The following is a 20,585-nucleotide window of genomic DNA, read 5'->3' on the forward strand; positions in this document are numbered from 1 at the left end:
GTAATTGATCTTGAAACCAAACCCGAAACAGCTCTAATTCCATTCCAACGTATTAAGGAGCAACCTAAGTCTCCACCAAAAGAAGAAGTTGGTTCTAGTGGGACATCAGAAGAGGACACCACTCCCTTGAAGGAGTCGGATCTGTACCCAGAAGCAGTCCGCGGGACCTTCATTCGTGAAGTAGAAGGTGAAAGGCAGTTAACCTTTGTGGATTCAGAAGGCACTGAACGCCACTTGAAGGTGGGTAGCAGCCTCCCAGAAGAGGAGTTGTCAACCTTGTACAACTTGTTGAAAGAGAATTTGGACGTGTTTGCATGGTCTTACAAAGACCTAAAGGGGATTGATCCCACAATATGTCAACATCATATTGACTTGGAGCCTGATGCCAAGCCAGTACGGCAACGACAGAGGCGAATGAACTCGAATTATTCCACATTGGTGAAAGCGGAGCTGCTGAAGCTTCTAGAAGCCGAGTTCATTTATCCAGTGGCAAATAGTGAATGGGTTTCACCCATCGTGGTTGTACCCAAGAAGAATGGCAAATTGCGAATATGTGTGGATTTCCGAAAGCTTAATTCCAAGACAAAGAAGGATCACTTTCCTATCCCTTTCACAGACCAACTGTTGGACACAGTGGCAGGACATGAGCTTTATTCCCTTCTGGATGGATTCAGTGGATACAATCAAGTGCAGATTGCAGAAGAAGACCAATCCAAAACAACCTTCACCACAGAATGGGGGACCTACGCTTACCGAGTGATGCCGTTTGGGCTCTGCAATGCCCCTGCTACTTTCCAACGAGTCATGATGGCCGCATTTCAAAATCATCTGCACGACTTTATTGAGGTATATTTGGATGACTTCTGTGTCTATAGTTTGATCAGTGAACACTGGGAACACCTGGAACAATGCTTTGACCGATGCCGGGAGTATGGGATTTCCCTCAACCCCGACAAATGCATCTTTGGGGTCTCTTCTGGAGTCCTGTTGGGCCACATTGTCTCTGCACAAGGGATATCAACAGACCCTGCAAAGATTGCAAAGATCGCAGCTCTGGCAGCACCCACCAACCTCAAACAGTTGAGGGGATTCCTAGGCCATGTGGGTTACTACAGGAGGTTCATAGCCCATTTTGCGACAAAGGCAACTTCCTTGCACAAGCTTCTGAGGAAAGATGCAGAGTTTACTTGGACGGAAGAATGTGACAAAGCCTTCCACACTCTGAAGCAGTGTCTGATAGAGGCACCCATTTTGCAACCTCCTGATTGGACGAAAGAGTTCCATGTACACACTGATGCATCAATTGAAGGCTTAGGTGCTGTCCTCTGCCAAAAGGGTTCCTCGAAGTTGGATCAACCGATCTATTACACAAGCCGAAAAGTCACTGATAGGGAACGGAACTATACAGTGACAGAGCTGGAGTGCTTGGCAATGGTGTTTGCCTTGGAAAAGTTCCGCCATTACCTCCTATCTACCCACTTTAAATTTTATGTGGATCATGAGGCCCTGTCCTTCCTGATGAACAAAGCAGATGTGAAAGGACGAATGATGAGATGGCTCCTAGGCTGATCATCTGTCGCGTATCCCACAAACATCAGACGAGGAGCAGGATGATCCAGACCTCCCTGATGCTTCCCTATTCTTGGTAGAAACTGTAACTCCTTGGTATGCAGACATTGCTAATCTGTTGGCAACCCAACAGTACCCTCCTGGTATTACTAGTCGGGAAAGGAAGAAGCTCATGCTAGAATCAGCCCCCTACACCCTGCTAGGCGGTGCACTGTACAAGAAAGGCAAAGATGAAGTGCTCCGAAGATGTGTCGCAGGAGAAGAGATTGGGATTGTTCTGAAGGCTTGCCATGACGAGCCATGTGGAGGTCACTTTGCAGGAGAAGCTACAGCCAGGAAGGCTCTGCTAGCAGGATATTGGTGGCCTACCATTCACAAAGATTCCTATGATTACTGTAAAAGATGTGATGCTTGTCAAAGAATGGGGAAACCCACCAAGACAAGTGCCATGCCACTGCAACCTATCCTTCCGTTGAAGCCGTTTGAGAAGTGGGGCATTGACTTCGTAGGTCCAGTCGATCCTCCTACTAGAAGGAAACAGAACCGATACATCCTCGTCTGTACGGATTATGTCACAAAGTGGTGTGAAGCTAAAGCCCTAAAGCGGGACGATGGTAACATCGTGGCCCTGTTCATGTACGAGAATATCATCACCCGTTTTGGCAGTCCCCTAGAGCTGGTAAGTGATAGAGGCACTCATTTCCTCAACAAAGTCATGGAGGAGTTGACAGAGTTGTATAAGATCCGCCATCGCAAGTCCACTCCTTATTACCCTAGAGCCAATGGCCAAGTCGAAGTCACCAATCGCATCCTCTGCTCGATCCTGACAAGAACAATTGCCGCACATCGTCGTGATTGGGATGATCGACTTACAGAGGCCCTCTGGGTGTACAGAACCTCCCATAAAGCAGCAACGGGACAGACACCTTTCCAGTTGGTGTATGGTACAGAAGCTGTTTTTCCTGTTGAATTGGAACTACCCTCTTTGAGAGTGGCGATCAAAGAGCGTTTGGGGGATGATGATTCACTGCAACGCCGTCTCCTGCATTTGGAATGTTTGGACGAAATTCGCAGGATGGCTCTACAGTGCATGGAAGCCACGCAAGCTCGACGTAAGGCTTACCATGATAGCTTCATCAAGCACAAGGAGTTCAAAGAAGGTGATTTGGTCCTAGCCTATGATTCACGTTTTGGAAAGTTTCCTAGCAAGCTCCAACAGCGGTGGATGGGCCCCTATAAGGTACTTGCCGTCAACCCTAATGGCTCTGTCCAAGTACAGACCCTGGATGCCTCTGATGATCCCTTTCTGATCAATGGATATCGCCTGAAGAAGTACTTCCCTCCTTGGGGATCTTGACAATTACGGACACTTGATCCTTTCCCTCGTTGGTGCGGCACTGTACTTCTTATGATGCTACTTTTGATAGCCATTCTTCAATCACTCTTGATGAAGTGGACGCAACCCTCTGTCCCCTCAAACCCCCCTTCCAGCCTTGATCTCTTATCCTCTATTTTCCACCAGCGACAGTGGCGAGGTTGGTCTTGACACATGGTTTTTCTACCATTCCCTTGCTCAATTTGCAGAAAAAAAAAAGAAAACAACAACAAAACAAAACATATCGGTTATGGGAGAAAAGGACTTAGGTCCCTGTCATGCCGACCTATTCTTCGAGAAAAGGTGGAAACACCCTCGGGAATAGGGGAAAAAAAGAAAAAGAAAAAAGAAAAAAAAAAGAAAAAAAACAAAACAAATCTGTTATGAGAGAAAAGGAAGCAATTCCCTGTCATAGCAGGCCTCATTCCAAGAAAAGGTGGTAAACACCCTTGGGCGAGAAGCTGGCTGCGGAAAAGGTGGTAACACCCAGCAGTACAGAAAGGGATTCATTAATTGATATTTCCAGGATCCAATTCCGACGCTGCCTCCCTTGGTACGCTGTGTCCTGGGTCTCTTTGCAAAGTGACTAACTATCCTCTAGCAGACGACATATTCCTATCCAACACAATGTTCGATTTGATGGCTACCTCCCTGGGTACGCCTCTTCAACAACTGATGACGCGATCTTCATCGACAACCCCTTGAGTGATATGAGCTTTCATCCTAACCGGATGGGGAAGTGAGTATGGTTGCCCTCTGTATCTATCAACAACGAGTGAGACAGGGGGTGGGGCGAGAGACCAGTCTTTTCCCTTCAAATCGAATGAGAGGTGAGAAGTGTGAATGAAGTGTTGCACGCACGGGATGGGCCTCTCAAAGCACAAAGCACGATTTGTTCTGTGCACTGCACCATAAGGCTCCCTTGCCTTCCTTCTCGCACCGTATGCCGGCACAGGGCGGGATGCACAGTTGCACCATCAACTGCGCACAAGGCATACACCCTTTGCACAAGCGACCGTGCGGATTACATCAATGGGTTTCAGGAAAAGGCTGCCCTCCTGTATCTATCCACAGAGCGTGAGACACAGGGTGGGTTGAGTGTGACTGGAGTTTCTTCAATCAATTACCGAGAGGTGAGATTGAGGGACGTTACGACACTTGGAGTCAGGTATGTTCCCGTTTCCCTATGTACCCACGAGATGGGTCTTTGCCGTCATCACAAGACATATCACCCTGTTCTGTACACTGCACTGTAAGGCTCCCTTGCCTTCCTCCTTGCACTTATGCCAGACGGGTTGGACGCACTACTGCACCATCAACTGTGCACCCTGGCATACTCCTTCTGCGCCATTTCCCCCTTGTTGATTCCTCAACCGGGTATGAGATATGGGTTTCAATCATTCTTCTTCGAGTGATATCAGTCATGGGGCGAGTGACTGATCTTTCATTCCAATTGAGTGACTGTGAGTTGAGTGCAATATCCCTTATCATCGACGAATTTTCTGTGATTCCTTCCATCAGCTACCTCCCTGGGTGCTGCGGCGTGGTCCCTGCCATGACGAACGTGTGCTGTGAAGATGCCTTGGTCCCTCCAGCGCCGACAACAACACTGGACGTGCCATCGACACTCAACCTTGATTCTTGACGAAATGGGCCAAGTTCTTCTAACCCTACACTTTTTTTTTTTCGTGCCGGTCATGTTTTAAGTGTGGGGAAGTTAGTGGATGGTCTGTGGCATGGTCCTAGGTCCCTGTTGTTCGGTTAACCCTATCCGTTAAGGTCTTAAGTGTGGGGACGCGTCCCTGCGCGTCTACATTGCATACCCATCTGTATATGCCTTATCTTGCTCATGCATGTATGCCATGACTTGCTTTTACCCTCCTGGGGTCCCTTCCCACCCACCCGGTTATGTTCCACCCACCCTTGGGGCTGTTCCCTTGCAGTTTTCCTTCATTCCTTGATTTTGCGGTCCTGCCATGTGCATGCGTCCTACGTTCACCAAAATCCCAGTCCAACCTTATAGCCTTGTTTCCCCCGTTGAACTGACCATTTTTCCTTTTTACCTACCCCTATTCCGGTGCACGGTTTTTGCGTTATTAATTTTTGAAGCATTTTACGCAATTTAGCCGATTTTCCATGTGAACGCGCTTTTCTTGATTCGGAACCATGATCTGATGTCATAGCCCTGACAACCACTTTTCCCCTGACATTTTCCCTTTTTACTCCGAGTCATTCTGATACATGGTTTGTCCGTTATTAATTTTCCAGGTTTTCACGACTTTTTCGTGTGTATTTTTGACATTTTTCCATGTGAACCTGCCCTATTTGCATCGGAATTCCAATTTGATTTGACAACCGTGTCCCCTGTGCCTTCCCCCACCTTTTTCCTTTTTCCTCCACCCTCTTTCGACTTCCGAATTTTTACTTATTAATTTTTAAATGAGTTTTCGGGAGTATTTTTGGAGTTTTTCACATGTGAACCCCTCTTACTTCCACCGGAACTGCGTTTTAACGTGATAACCCTGTGCCACTCCTTTCTGTGGACATTTTTCCTTCTTACTGCATGTCATTCCGGTGCACGGTTCGTCCGATATTAATTTTCGATCCCATTTTCGGGTTTATTTTTTTGGGTTTTTCCCATGTGAACGCGTCTTATCTCAGTCGGAATTATGTTTTGATGTGATAGGATTGTCGGGCACATCCTTCTGCACGGTTTTCCTTTTTTCTGCACCTCATTCCGATGCACAGATTTTTCGATATTAAATTTTAATTGCGTTTTTTGGTTTTTTTTTGTGTTTTTTGCACGTGACCGCCCTTTACCCCTCCCAGAACCCCCGTCCCGTATTTTTCTTGTTTCCCCCCTGTCGTCCTACCCACTTTTCGTTTTTACGATATTTCGTTTTGACGTCCGGATTGGGAGTTATTAATTTTTCTTTATTTTTATATTTTTTCTCGCGCTCGTTTTGCGCGTGAACGCGCCCTTTTTCGATTTTATGAATCTCCACGCGCCTCGGTCGTGTCCGCGAAACCTGTACCGTCTTCCCGGTGCCATTTCAATCCCGTCACGGCAAATTTTTTTTACCCCGCCCCGCGCATGTGCGCGGGACGGGGGTACCTACCCTTGTCCCCACCCTGCCCACCCCCACCCTACACTTCCCTACCCTTCCCCCCACCTGCCCACCCCATGGCCCCCCCCATGGGCCCCCCCACCCCTCCCCCCCAACTGCCCATCCCTTCCCCCCAACTGCCCGTCCCCCACTCGTTCTCTCTCCCTTTCTTTCCCTTCTTCTCCCTCCACTCCTTCTCCTCCCCCCACTCCCCCGTCCTGCCTCCCCCCGCAGCCCTTCTTCTCCCTCCACTCCTTCTCCTCCCCCCACTCCCCCGTCCTGCCTCCCCCTGCAGCCCTTCTTCTCCCTCTCCTCCTTCACTTCCTCCCCACGCCTTCTACTCCTCCCCCCCCTCCTTCTACCTCCACCGTCTCCTTCCCCTCCTCCCAGCGTCCTCCTCCTCCTCCCTCCTCTTCCCCTCCCTCCCCCGCCTCCTGTCTTCACCCCCCAGCCCCCCCCAGCGCCCCGCCCGCCGGATTCTTCCCTACCCCCGCCCGCCAGCACCTTTCCCTCCCGCCATTTCCTCGCGCCCCCCCTGGCGGCGTGCTCTTGCCCCGCCCTCCTGCGCACCCTCCTTCCTCGCCTCCTCCTCCCTTCTCCACACCTCCGCCGCCCCCCAGCGCGTCCTCCCTCGCCTCCTCCTCCCTTCTCCACACCCCCGCCGCCCGCCCTTCTTCCTTGCCCTCTTCCTCCACCTCTCATTCTTCTTCCCTGTCCCGCCGCTGAACGCGCCTCGTTGTCGACGTTGCCCCTGTCGCGCCGCCGCCGGATCGCCAGCCGCCGCCGTCGCAGTCGCCGCCACCGCCGACGTCGCCGCCGCCACTCAGCCCTCCTTGCCACCTCTCCCACTGGCCGTGCCGCCACCCCCCTCTTCCTCCTCCTCCTCCTAACTAACCCTCAGGTTAGTTCAACTAACTTGAATTAAGATCATTAACCTAATTAGTAGTTAGTCTAATCCTAACTTAGTTACTAACCCTATCCTTTAGTTAATTAACCCCACCACTTTCCTCACTAACCTTAGTTAGGTTAAAACTAAACCTAACCTACCTCACTAACCTTAGTTAGGTTAAAACTAAACCTAACCTACCTCACTAACCTTAGTTAGGTTAAAACTAAACCTAACCTACCTCACTAACCCTAGTTAGGTTAAAACTAAACCTAACCTACCTCACTAACCCTAGTTAGGTTACAAACTAACCCTAACCCCACCCCCTAACCCTAACTTACCCATAGTTAGGTTAGTGTTACCCTAACTATAACCTACCCTGACTAACCTAATCCTAATTTAACTTAATTAACTAACCCCAACTTAGTTAATTTAACTTAGTTAACTAACCTAACCTTAGTTAGCTTGACTAACCTACCCTGACTAACCTAATCAACCTTGACTAACTTAACTAGACTTAGGTAGACTAACCTGACTTATCCCACTAACCTGACTTAATTGACTTATGTTTAATTGACTTATGTGATTAATGTGATTTAGGTGACTTAATTAATCACTACATTAATTTTTCCATAAAAAAAATTTTCAGAAAAATTTCTAAAAATTCCTTTTGCCATTTGCCAATTTTTGGAAATTTGTTTGCTGGAAATTGCCTACCCTATAATTTTTGAAAATTCCATATTTCCTAAATTTACCCCTAAATTGCCAAAAAATGTAGAAAATTCATTTAAAAAATTGCAACAAATTCTAAAAAATTCTAAAAAATTCCCCTCACCTCCCTTGCTCATTTTCCATTTATTCAACCATAAATAATCACAACTAAAATTTTAATAATAATAATAATAATAATAAACTAAAAATAAACAAAACCAACACAAACCAAATCCACACATGTGCTAAGGTGTTGTCCTTGTTGTTTCACCAGTGTTCTTTACTTTTCCTTCACTGGAATTCTTCCGTGCGCATTCCTGCATTACATACACACCCCTTCCAGGTATTTATTTTATGTGATTTATTTATTTCTTTATTTTTCCCCTTAATCACAATTAATTGTTAAAATGAATTCTTTAATTCACCCACAGTTTCCACGCGCATTCGCGCTAAATACACATTTTTTTTAAAATTAAAATCAACCAGCCGTTCACTTAGCACGCGCTACGTGCGCTACAGAGGCACTGTAAAATTTTTTAACTTAAAATCAACCAGCCGTCACATGAGCACGCGCTGGCAAAAAAGCGCTCCACATCACCTTAATTTATAATCAATGAATTGCATTTAGAGACCCAGTCGGGAATCGAAGTCCGGGAATCGAATAACTGCACCGTTTAACCTAATAATTGGTAATTAAATTTATAATAAGGAACCGCCGTTTTCTTATTAAGGTTTATCACCTAATAACAATTCACCCATTTTTAATAATTGATTAAAATCAACCCTTCATTAAATTAATTCCCCCTCACTGCACTTAATTCCCTTTTTAATGAACCGTTTCGTGGGATGGGTATACGCAGTCATTAGTGTTCTTTTCCATGGTCCAGTCTTGGTTATATCATAGATGTTGTATTGATATGTGTCGGATATGGTATGGTTTTGGTTTCATGTCTTAGTTACGGTTACGGGTACGGTATGCAGTTTTTTCTTTTATTGCCTGATACGGGGTTCAGGGTGTTTGTCTGATGCATCGCATGAAGCTTTCGGTCGCATTTGTCTCAAGGTCATGTCAAATTTTTTCTCGGATGTGGTTTGCTTGGGGTTAGTGGGTCGAGTCACGTTTTGATTGGTAATTCTCTTATCCTTGGTTTTTGTCTGTTGCTTTGCAGGCATTCTCCTTGATTGTCTGTGTTTGTGGTGTGTGTGTAACCATTTGAATGGCGCCTTCTCATGCTCCTCCCCCTATCCAGTACGTCCCATTAGTTAGTAGAGATTACTTGTCCCTACTTACTTTTGAGCCCCTCACGAAGGCAGGACTTGCTGCTTTTGTGGCCACTCCTTTTCCATTACTTCCAGAGGATCCGTCCTTATGTGATGAGTTCCTGGCCTCTTACAGCAAGAAGACAGGCGTAGTCCAAGGCATGTCTATGACATTGACGTCTCGAGGCTTAGGGAAGGCTCTGTCTCTTCCCTTCAAAGGAGAACCTTTTGTGACTACTCGTCAGCTCTTCTCTAATGAAGAGATTCTCAAGCTGTTGCAGAAGCAGACAAGGGAAGTCCTTGATGTTAAGAAAGTGATAAACTATTCAGGAGTTTCGTTTTCTATGATTACTGATCCCGTATGGAAGACGATCTGTCAGTTCCTTCAGGACAGGTTCATGCCTGCCAAAACGCCATCCCATTATTTATCCAAAGAGCTTTTCACAGCTTCCAGGATGGTGCTGAAAGGAGTTGCTATTGATTGGAGCACTTACCTCCTTACTAAAATGGATCAGCATTTTGTTAAAGTCACGAGGGGTAATGTCACCAATGTTACATACGGATCATATTTGTCTGCCTTCTTGACCTATTCAGGTTTACAGAAGACTGTGCCTCCACCTCCTCCATTAGATCCAGTACCTCCTCCTCCACCTTCAGAAGAGTCAGCACCTATTGACATTGAGGATGATGATTCTCCGCCTCCCCTGGTCATACAACGCAAACGCTTGAAGAGGGTAGCGGATAAAGCCCCTGCTGTACTTCCCTCAGTGCCTATCCCTGCTACTTCTGGCAGTGAACTCCCTGGGTATCTCACTTGCAATAATCTGTTCCGAGCACATCGAGAAGGATCCTTGGAGATCTCAGTTCCTTCCCTGAACAGTCTCGTCTCAGGAGATGCCATTCCTTTCCTCTGCAAGGATATTCAAAGTTCCATTGAGTTGTCAGTGACAGCCTGTGTTCAACAGCTATACGCATCTTTCTATGAGGAGCTCATGCAGTCCAAAGACCAGTTGCATAAGGCAACATCTGAGTTAGCATCTGCTAAGGATACCCTAGCAGATCTATTTAAGCAAATGGAACAGCAAACCCAACTGGTGGCCACCCAAAGTGATGAGATTTCTTCATTGAAGACCCACTTACTCGAGGCTCAGTCACAGGTTACTAGCCTTTCAGCAGAGAAGGAGAGGATGTCCAGCGAAGCGAAAGAATTCCAAGTTCTCTTAGATGACAAGCTTTCAGCTTTACAGACTGCTAATGACACAGTGGCCAACCAAGCCTCCCAAATCCAGCAGTTGCAAGATCAGCTTGCAAAGTCCCGCTCTGTTTCTCCAAGCCCTCCTGTTCCATTGATTCCTTCTCTTTCACAGCAGGACTTGGCTGCCCTATAGAGACAGGCTACTTTGTGCCCTCTATTCCAAGACAAAGTGGAAAGATTGCAGTCCAGAATGGACTTGTTATGGTCTACCTTTGAACAGTTTCAGGAATATGTCTTACCTGACCATTCTTTCTTTGTCCACTACCACTTGCAGAAGTTGGTCTTCTACATGAAGCTTTCCACGATGGATTTACCTTTTCCAGAGGATGGCTGGAGTGGGGCTTGGTCTGCTGAGTTGTTGACAGAGGTAGTCAGAATGCTCTTTGAAGATTCTATCACGCCAGACACCATGTTGATGTCATACATGTATCTCTGAGGAGATTTGTTAATCCCAGATGAGGTAGATATGGCATGGTATGTGGGGGATGTGGTCTTACAGGCTGTTCTATATGTCAATCATTTGGAGTTGCGCATAGCTGATATGTTTCAGAATTATTCCTCCAAAGTAGCTGATTGTCAGGATAATTCGTGGCATCCTATGATTGATTCGGTGGTTCTAAATCAAAGACAAAACACAGCTCCTACCTTTAACCAGAGTACTAACCAACTGAGGATGGATCTCTTAACCTATCTTTCCAAACATAATCCATTTGATGCTATCTTCTTTGATGCCTATCATAGACGATCTCTTTTAGGACCTTCTGTTCCTACCCTCCTCTATTACCAACAATTGGCTCACCGCTATGCTATATATCTTTCCCTTTGTCAATCTCATTCCACCATTATTTTACCCCTTCTTTTCCAACCTTCATCTTTCCCTCAAATTCCTATTTTTACTTACTGTTCCTTTATTGAGGATAGGGTATTTTCCCCTTCTCCACCCTGTCCTTCACCCCTCATAAATGTACCCTCAACATTTCCTATTTATCAGTTAACACCGTTCCTTAGTGATTCCTTCCAAATTTCTGCCACTCCTTCTTTAACCTTTTCTTCATTTTATGATTTTTCCTATCCTTCCCTACATCCACTTTCCCTTATTCCATTACCCTCTCCTAACACTTCCATATCTCAACCACCTCAGTTGGTTAGTGACTGTGACGGTTTTGATAATCAGATTTCCAGAAGAAGGGGATGGAGTTCGGATGATTGCCTTACAGGACCGCAGATTAATTGGCCAGTAATTCCAGGGGAATGGACAGCTTCAAGTCAAGCTTATCAAAACTATGTTCATTTTGCCCAACAATATTCCCAGTCTGCAGATCCCTCAGTGAGATTAACTGCTCACTTTGCTTGGTACCTGGCGTATATGCATAAGCATTCTCATACTGATTCAAAGCCTATTCCAAAGCTGTGCATGAATGTCAATGTTAGCATTGATTCCCATCAGCTGGAGATACTGTATTTTCATGCCCTCTGTTTGCCTAGCAGATACCTGGTCCTGTTGGAAAGGATATGCTGTCTCCAATTTTTCCAAAATCCTCCTAAAAACTTTGTAGATGAATCCTTATCTATGGATCGATTCCGACAACATCAATCTTTTAAGAGGGATCATCTTCATTGATACCTTTCCAATGTATACTGGAAGCTTTTTAATGCAAAACTCTTCTTTTTGAAGAAGTCATTCAGATGGTTGTGTTGTGTATTAGTGTTTGTGTTGTGAGTTCATTTATGTCAAACGAACATGGGGGTTTCCTATTGGATTTCGTGTACGAGCTATGTTTTGGAGATTTGTAGAGATGGGGTCGTGGTTGGGGAATTAAAGCTGCTGCTGATGAAGAAGAAGCCAACTCTTATATCCTTTACAAATTTGTTGTGATTTTTAGTTTGATAAGAGGTGTTAATGTATAAAGAGTTTTCCTTTCTTTGTATTTTTATATCAGAAACAGGTTATAAGTTGGGGTCGTGGTGGATGGATTCTTTTTGAAAAGATATTGAAGATCAAAGTTGAGCTTTTCCCTGAACTTGTATTCCCTTTTTCCTGGGTCGTGAGGACGCTTCCTTATTAAGTGTGGGGATATGTTGAGTGTTGAAATGACTTGTTTTTTTGGCTGATTTTTGTTGTTTTTGAGAGCTGAATGGTTGATTTTATGAGCTGATTGATTGATTTGGAAGTGGTTTGAGAATGTTTTAGATGATAATGATTGTGTTTTGGAAGATCATGATGTTTGTTGGTGGTTCTGTGATGTTCTGATAGGTTCTGTATACCTTCTGTTTTGCTCTGTTTTGGTCTGTTTTGTTCTGATTGTCTTCTGTAAGGAGGGATGGAGTATTGATTGATGAAGAATGAGATATTGTGAAAGCTTATTGAATGGTTTGTGAGAGTTTGGAATGGTTTGAGAGTGGGTTATGTGGTTTTGATGACCTTCTGTAACCTTCTGTAGGTCTTCTGTAGAGCTTCTGCTTCTGTTCTGTCTCTGTTCTGCTTCTGTACTGTAACTGTTCTGGTACTGTTCTGTAGACTGTTCTGTATGCTTCTGTAAGTGTTCTGTGGAATGTATGTATGACTTTTGGGGAAAGTTTTCTAGCCTTGGAAAGAGGTGAATACAAGTGCAAAAGAGCTGAAGGAAGTGGAAGAAGTAGCTGCTGAAGACTCAAGAGAAGACTAGAGTGAAGTGACAGTAGTGAGCTGTGAAGAGACACTGTAGTGGCTCTGGTGACCCTTCATATCAGACATACCTCTTGGGAGGGGTATCCACGACCTAAGAGTGATTATTGAGAGTAATTTTGAGAGATTGTAGTGAGGATATGATGTATTATTGATAGAGAGAGAGAGAGAGAGAGAGAGTCAGAGATAGCCAATTCTACTCAAACAGAGTGATTGTATATGAGAGATTGAGAGAGAATACTATGAAGATATTGAAGATGAATACTATGTGATGTATTTCCATTCAAAGATGGTGTACTTCTTTGCTTTCTTTGTTCTATTGATGGATTTTATGAAGATATTGAAGAATATGGTTGATTCTATTAAAAACCGTGGGAGGTCTACATAATGCTGCATGAAGATTTGTTGTGCCTGGTGTTCTTTTCTTCATTGTGATAATATGAAACATGATAAACAAGCTTGTTGATGTTACAAGATAGATTTTCTTGCAAGAGAATACCCTTTTCCTTGGTGTTCCTCTCGGGGCTCCAGAGGCCATGAAGCTGAGGATGAAGAGAGGGATGGCAACTTGCTAACCACACTCATAACAACTCTTGTGACATTGTCATTAAGAGAACTACTTAGACAAAACTCCGCACTTTGGCAAGAATTAAAGCGATGGGTAGCACACAATAATGACTATAAGCCGCAAGACTTTCTAGACCATGATGCCGTGACACACATACCAAGCCTAACATTGAATCCCATGTCTAAGTCCCCACAAGTAATGCCTTTTGGGAGGGCACAGTGATGCACGTAGTCTTACCTTAGGAGACATTACACAGAAGGGGATAGTGGACATAGGAGTAGGGGTTAGTGTACTTAGTCACTTGGTCTTGTAAGCTTGGGGAAACCCAACGATGGAGAACGAAAGGTTCAATGCCACTCTAGTGAATGGGATGAAGGTTAGACCCTTTGGAGTCCTAAAGTATTGGACACTAAAGATAGCGAGAATCCAATTCTCAGTGAATTTCATAGTCATGAAGGGAGTGGATTATGATATCCTCCTAGGTAGGCCTTGGATGAGAAACGCCAGAGTAATAGAGGATTGGGATGATTGCCTGATATTATTGGGCAATAGATCAGAATCAGTCCAAATAGAGATGGACACTTGGAAAACCTCACTAGTGGACTTACATGCCATCTCTACCTTGTTGAAGGGTGACTCGAAATCTAGAAATGATTATGGGCTTCTAACAAGATACATTCCTTGCCCTGAGGATGAGTGAGATTGGATGCACATAGTGGCAACCATTGATCTCCCATTCTCAGAGGATGAGGATGAATACAAGCAAGCTGTAGACTCTGTTAGCAAACCTAAGAGTTCCATCACTTGTAACTTGTCCACAGTACCCTTACTTGAAGCCTCTCAAGGATCTTATAGAAAGCAGAAAGTGGCAATGGACTAAGGTGCACGACCTAAATTTGTTGTATAACTAGGATCTCATGACAAGTGAGGTAGCACTTGGAAGTGGAAACCCTGTAAGCGACCTATAGTCCCAGTTTGAGAATTCTGATGATGAGTACAAATACTGTTGTTCCACTAGTGAGGAGAGCAAAGAGGAAGTAGAGACCATGGAATATGATATGAAGGGAAGAGTAATTGTGTAGATTAGAGTGAACACTCAACCCCAAGAGATAAACATGTTTTGAGTGAGCAAAGGAGTTGCTAAGGTAGATTGTGATAGAGCTTGGTTAGAATGCCTCGAGGTGGTAGATTATGAGTAAGCCTATTTCAAACCATATTAGATATTATAGAGCTTTTATACTAATTTTTCCTTACCTTACACAAAAAATCTCTTTAGCTACTACATATAGACATTCCACTGAAAATCTCCAAGAAAGCTATCTTAATATCCATTTGTATGAGCTCCATATATTTCTTGGCACAAAAAATGCAAGTACCATATGGAAGGTGGCCATTTTGATTCTCGTCCTTGTACCCCACCATTACTCCTCTCCCCCCTAGAAAGGATGAAAATCCTTCCTAGGATTGTGGAAATGAAGGTCTATGGGCATGTGGTGCACCCATGGTGTGCCTCACTTTCTCAAGAACCAGTCGTAAAACTTGGGGTTATACTTAAGAGTTGCATAACAATCCATATCCTGTGGGTAAATGCCTATTTGTGTGATGTAAGTCAATACATCAGTCAAGAGGTCACCTAAGTTGAGCTGACTTGCAATGTGGAGTTCCTCCCCCATTAGAATCTTATACAAGTATGGGTGAAGCATGATATTGTCCTCTAATGGCCGATTTCTAGTTATGGCTAACACTCTAAATGAGGTGGGGGCCATATAGGTATGGTTGTACTCAGAAGTCTTGATGATAGATCGTTGCTCCACATTGGTCATGATTTGGTAACCCTCTTGAGCCTATGAAAGGCACAAATTAATAAATTGGGTTTAGATTCAACGAGGCATTGGAGTTCAAAAGCTCTTGTTGTGGCATGGAAATTTTACTTTTCTGATATGATGTGATCAAGCATTGGATTACGGTCTTTTCTCACAAAATTTCATTGCCAATCATCTCATTTGCAATGTTGAAAGCCTTAATAAAAATAAATTCATAATCTTCCCAAGAACACAACAAGAAATGTACCTCGGTTGCTATGGGTTCGTCAAGTAGGCCTAGGTCTAAATGTTCATAACTTTTAGCAAACAATGTGAACGTTGAATCCAGCTGTCAAATGCATGTACCCAAGTCATCCTCCCTGTGTCCACCATGGGCATATTGGATGCCACTTCAAGAATGGATTGTCGTGGTTGTGGTGGCTTACCTCCTCCCAAAGAAACTTGGTCGTGGTCCTTGCATCATTTTGCGAGTTGCTTGCGCTTCTGTCCAATTGCTGAGATAGTTTGTGGCAACAATGATATATTTGGCTTGGGAGTATTGAGCTGTAGGGCTAATTGGGCCAATGAAATTGATTCCCCACTTCTTGAATGGTTGGTGTGTGATCATTGGGCTCAACTCCATTTTTCCCTGACAAGTGGGAACTTTAGTACGTTAGCACTCATCGTAATGCTTTACAAACTTAACTGCATTTTGGAATTGCATTAGCCACCACAATTGGGACTAGAGTACCTTGTGTGTAGTAGTGTCTCCACTGAAGTGCCCTCCAGCTATTCTGACATGTGCTTCTTTGATTACATCATACATTTCGTACTCATAGATACATCTCCTTAAAATTCCATCCTGTCCTACTCAATACAGTTAATGTGCAATCAATTGATAAGGTTGGAGCTTCAAGATTAGCATTTTTAATCTAGCTTTCTCTATTGGTTGTTCTGGTAGCCCATTCTTAAGTATGTGGACTATGCCATCCACCCAATATGGCCCGAGGTCTACTATAAACAATTCTCATTCACTGGACATTTTAAAAAGGTGTGCATTAGGTAGGTTGTCATTGATTTTCCGTCCCAGTGGCCTCTCCTATGGGTATGTGGGACATATGATTTGCCATATAATGTTGTTTGCCTCTTACGTATGACCATAGAGAAGTCAAATTCCAAGAGCAAAAGTAACCATTGAGCAATGCGTCCTGTTGCACAAGGTTTATTCACAAGACAAAGCAATGCTCGATGGTCCACAAAGAAGGTGAAGGGTGTAGCTAGAAGATAATGTCTGAACTTCTTTACGGTGAACACCATGGCTAATCCTTCTCTCTCCATTGTGGAGTAGTTCGTTTCTATTTTAGTGAGCTATCTCCATTGTGGATAGTCTAAGTTATGTTTGCCAGGTTGGACAACACTACCCCCATGGAAAATTTTGATGCATCAATGAGCATGTGAAAGGTAATGGACCAATTTGGGGCTCTCAAGATAGGAGCTGAAGTTAGAGCCTGCTTAAGTCTTTCATAGGGCTGTTGGTATTTTTCAGTCCACCCGAGGACTATTAGTAGCTTGTACAAGGGTCTAGCAATCAACACATAGTTTAGTACAAACCGTTGATAGTATTCTGTGTGGCCTAAGAAACGTTGAACTCCCCTAAAGCTGGTTGGAGGGGGAAGGTCTATAATCACCTTGACTTTGGAAAAGTTTGTGGCTATCCCATTCCTCAACACAACATGCCCTAAGATGAACCCATGCTTTACCCAAAACTGGCACTTTAAGGGGTCCAATGAGAGAACATATTGCCAACACTATTCAAAGACTATTCACAGCTTTTTCAAGTGCTCTTCCCAATTTGTGTGGATGCATAGGTCATCGACAAAGACTTCCAACCATTTCCTGAGCATGTCCTTGAAAATGGTACACATGAGGAATTGGAAGGTAGCAAGGATATTAGTCAGTCCAAATGGCATAACTGTGTAGGCAAACACCCCTCATTCGGTGGCGAATGTTGTCTTTTTCCTGTCATTTGGATGGACTTGCACTTGATTATAGCTTGAGAAGCCATCTAGAAAGCTCTAGGCTTCTTTTCCTACCACTCTCTCTAGCATATGCTCTGTGTATGGTAGTGGGTAATTGTCTCTCTTGGTGGCTGCGTTAACCTTCTTATAGTTTACACATACTTGTATCTTCTCATTCTTTTTCATGACTATGACTATGGGTGACACCTAGTCCATATGCTCTATCTCATAAATGAATCTATCCTTCAATAGCTTATCAATCTCCTCCTTTACAGTGTGTGCATGCTTAGGATTCATTGCGTATGGTTGTTGCTTGACTGGTGGTACGTGGGGGATCATGGGGATGTTGTGAGTCACAATACTCAAATCTATTCCCTTTAGCTCATCTAAGGACCATGCAAACACATCGTCAAACTCCCTTAAGAGATTTATGAGATCATGCTCCTCCTCCTCGGTTAGGTTGTCCGCTATGTACATAGGTTGAGGCTTGTCCTTCTCCTCCTACCAAGTTGACCTCCTTAACCTTGACTAGTCCTTCAATAGGTTCATTTGCTTTCCCTTTCCATTTGGGTTCACTTTCTTGACTAGTCCTTCGATGGGTTCACTTGCTTGTCCTTTCTGTTTGGCCCCTACTGCCACCACTATTCTATCACCCTTTTTGTACTTCGTGAAATGCTTGGGAAGGTCATGGGGTTTCTTCTACTATCCACCTTTTTCTGAATACTTTGACCATTTTCTTTTCTCCTCTCTTAGCCTCCCGCACCTCAAGTGGTTTGGAACGTCCCCCATGGTGCATCGAGTCCCAAGTGGTCTAGATAATTTAGGGTCACTATATGAGAGCTTGCCTCTAACTCAGAATTGTACTCATCTTCCTCATTGGGAGAAGTTGTCTCCCCTAGTGCATAAAAGGGATGAACAAATGTGTAAATTGTGTGGATTGATTGGTATGAGATTTCTTATTTTATGGGCTATATTCCTCATTGTCGGACACTAATCTTTCTAGTCATTTTACTTTCCATGAAAGAGATGACCTTTAAAGAAAACTAATTATGGGATATTGTGTGGTGATAGGAATCTAAATGGCAAGACAATAAGATAAAGTTAATAGAATCCCCTTCTCAGAGGAGGAACATAGAGATATGGATTAGCCATGGAGAACTGGGCATTCAACCAATTAAATATCACAACATCCACAATTTGGAAGGAGTGGTGACATCTGAAGGGGCCGTGGCACAAATGATAGAGTGATGTAACCTTACCAAGTATCTGGAAAAGGTGGGACAAGACATCGACCATAGTAAATGTACAAAATTTTTGAGGACTTTCAATGTCCAAAGGAACAGTGGCATGATGACTATCAGGCAAGATAAAACCTCTAGAAGGGTGGAAGTTGCCCTTGATCCAGAGATAATGGAGAAGGCACTAGGGTTAACAGAAGTCAGAGAAGAGACCAAAGAGGGATGTGTACGGAATGCTAGGGATGGACAGAAGAAATGCCTACACCAATGATGGAATCAACCTAGCTGTTATTTTGGACCCCACCATTTGATTGCATGCTAAAATGGTCCACACACTTTTTTTGAGCTAGAGACACAATGACCTTATGAATAGAATTGGCATACCATTCCTGGAAAGCCTTGAAGCCAATGCCCTAGACGAGGTAAATTGGAACACCTACATTCAGAAGACAATACAAACATCAACAAAGGTACTAGCCATAACACCAAGGGTGGTAGGAGGAGAGTCCCCGGCTACCACAATAGTAGAGTTTGAGAATAAAAAACCTGCCTCCAAGGCTTCGACCATAGGATTTGGAGGGGTGTTAATGACCATTGTCTAGGAAGCTCTAGAGGAGGTGGAAAGAGAAGTCATAGAGGAGACCTCGGAGCCATCACCAATCCGCGAGGAGCATCACTCTCCCACATTAGCAAGCCCAACCATCTCTCTTTCATCAAGAGAAAAGGGGGAAGAAGAAACCCATAGTGAGTAGCATGACAATGCAAAAAGAATTGTTAATGAAAAGAAGAATGTCCAACCATCGCAACTGCAAGAAGCCTCAAGTGAGAGAATAGTTAGTGAGCAGCAAGGCTCAAAGTTTTTGAGCCAAGGGGGGAGAAAAAAGATCGCTCTCAAAATCCCCATATGAAGGACTTGCTCCACTATTGAGGAAAATAGAGAGTTGCAAAGGGTAGAGAAGGAGTCAAAGAGGCTAGAAGAAGAGTACAAAAAGAGGAAAGAAGAGAAGCGACAAGAGGAAGAGGAGATTTCCCTGGCCATTCAAAGATTCGTGGAGGAACCCTCCCGATCTCAAGAATTGGCAATGATGAGACTAATAAGAGAGAATGTGCCAAGCGTGAGCAAAGTAGCTGAAGAAGTAGGACGGTGGCAGAAGATAAGGGCAAAGCCCCGTTATAACCAATCCCACCAGTCCTGGCCCCACCAACAATCACCCCAACACAGGATACTGTAGAAGGGGTGGTCTCAATGAAAGCAATATCATGGCCTGGGTGTTATATCTCATTAGCAGAGTACAAGAACTTGCGCCTGCACCCCCACCAGCAAAGGAGCTCCCCTAACAGGAACAAAGAGGCCAGTAGAGCAACCAATGCAGAGTCATGCCAAGGGCCAAAGGTATCCGACTTAGAAGTGTCAACCACTTTGGTGCCTTTTTCCATGCGCCACAATGGAGATCAACATGAACTCATAAAGGAGTTTCAAAGCCAACTCTATAAGGCAACAAAAGATAAAAAGCTCATGCTTGCAGAGCTTGGAAAAGAAAAGGCTGCCTTCACAGACTATAGGATGGAATAAGCAAGAGTAATGATCATTATAAATAGGAAGGTGATCACACTAAAAGAGGCCTTGAAAGCAAGAGAGAGAGAGAAGAGGGTCTAAAAGAGTTGTATGGGGAAGAGAGAGAGAATCACATCTCCTTAGAAAATATGTGTGCCTTCAACTCCCAAGAAAATAAATGTCTAGAGTTGGAGATAAAGGAGTTGAAGAGGAAAAGAGAAGAGGCCTAGAAATAGCTACAGACAGCAAAAGGAATTAAAGAGATGAGGAGAACATGAAGAAACTAATGGAGTTACAAAACCAGCTACAATCAGCTCTGCACAAACAAGCCATATTGAAAGAGCAGGTGGAATGGAAAAACCAGAGCAAGAGCAAATGCATACACTGTTTCTATGCCTTATTGGAAAGAGCTTGGATTTCAAAATATTGTCAAGGTTGAAACTCATATTTGTATTAAAACTAGATGATGTACAAATATTTAAAGTACCAAAAAATGGAATGTATCATTGTTGCACTTATAAATAAATCTTTACAACATGCAAGGGATTTGTCACCTAAGGGCAAGCTCCAAGTATC

The 20,585-nt window shown here is 44.0% G+C and overlaps 1 non-coding gene across 1 annotated transcript; it reads left to right on the top strand.

Annotated features, from left to right (window-relative positions):
* The first annotated feature begins 12,120 nt into the window (after window positions 1–12,120).
* LOC148033188 (small nucleolar RNA SNORD36) lies at window positions 12,121–12,188 on the top strand. Its single transcript, XR_015691496.1, has one exon. It is a non-coding gene; the product is annotated as a small nucleolar RNA SNORD36 (small nucleolar RNA).
* Window positions 12,189–20,585: the final 8,397 nt, after the last annotated feature.

This window comes from Lygodium microphyllum, chromosome 7 (assembly GCF_053477565.2).
Source record: "Lygodium microphyllum isolate KBCC chromosome 7, Lygodium_microphyllum_v1.1.10, whole genome shotgun sequence".
Taxonomy (NCBI): domain Eukaryota; kingdom Viridiplantae; phylum Streptophyta; class Polypodiopsida; order Schizaeales; family Lygodiaceae; genus Lygodium; species Lygodium microphyllum.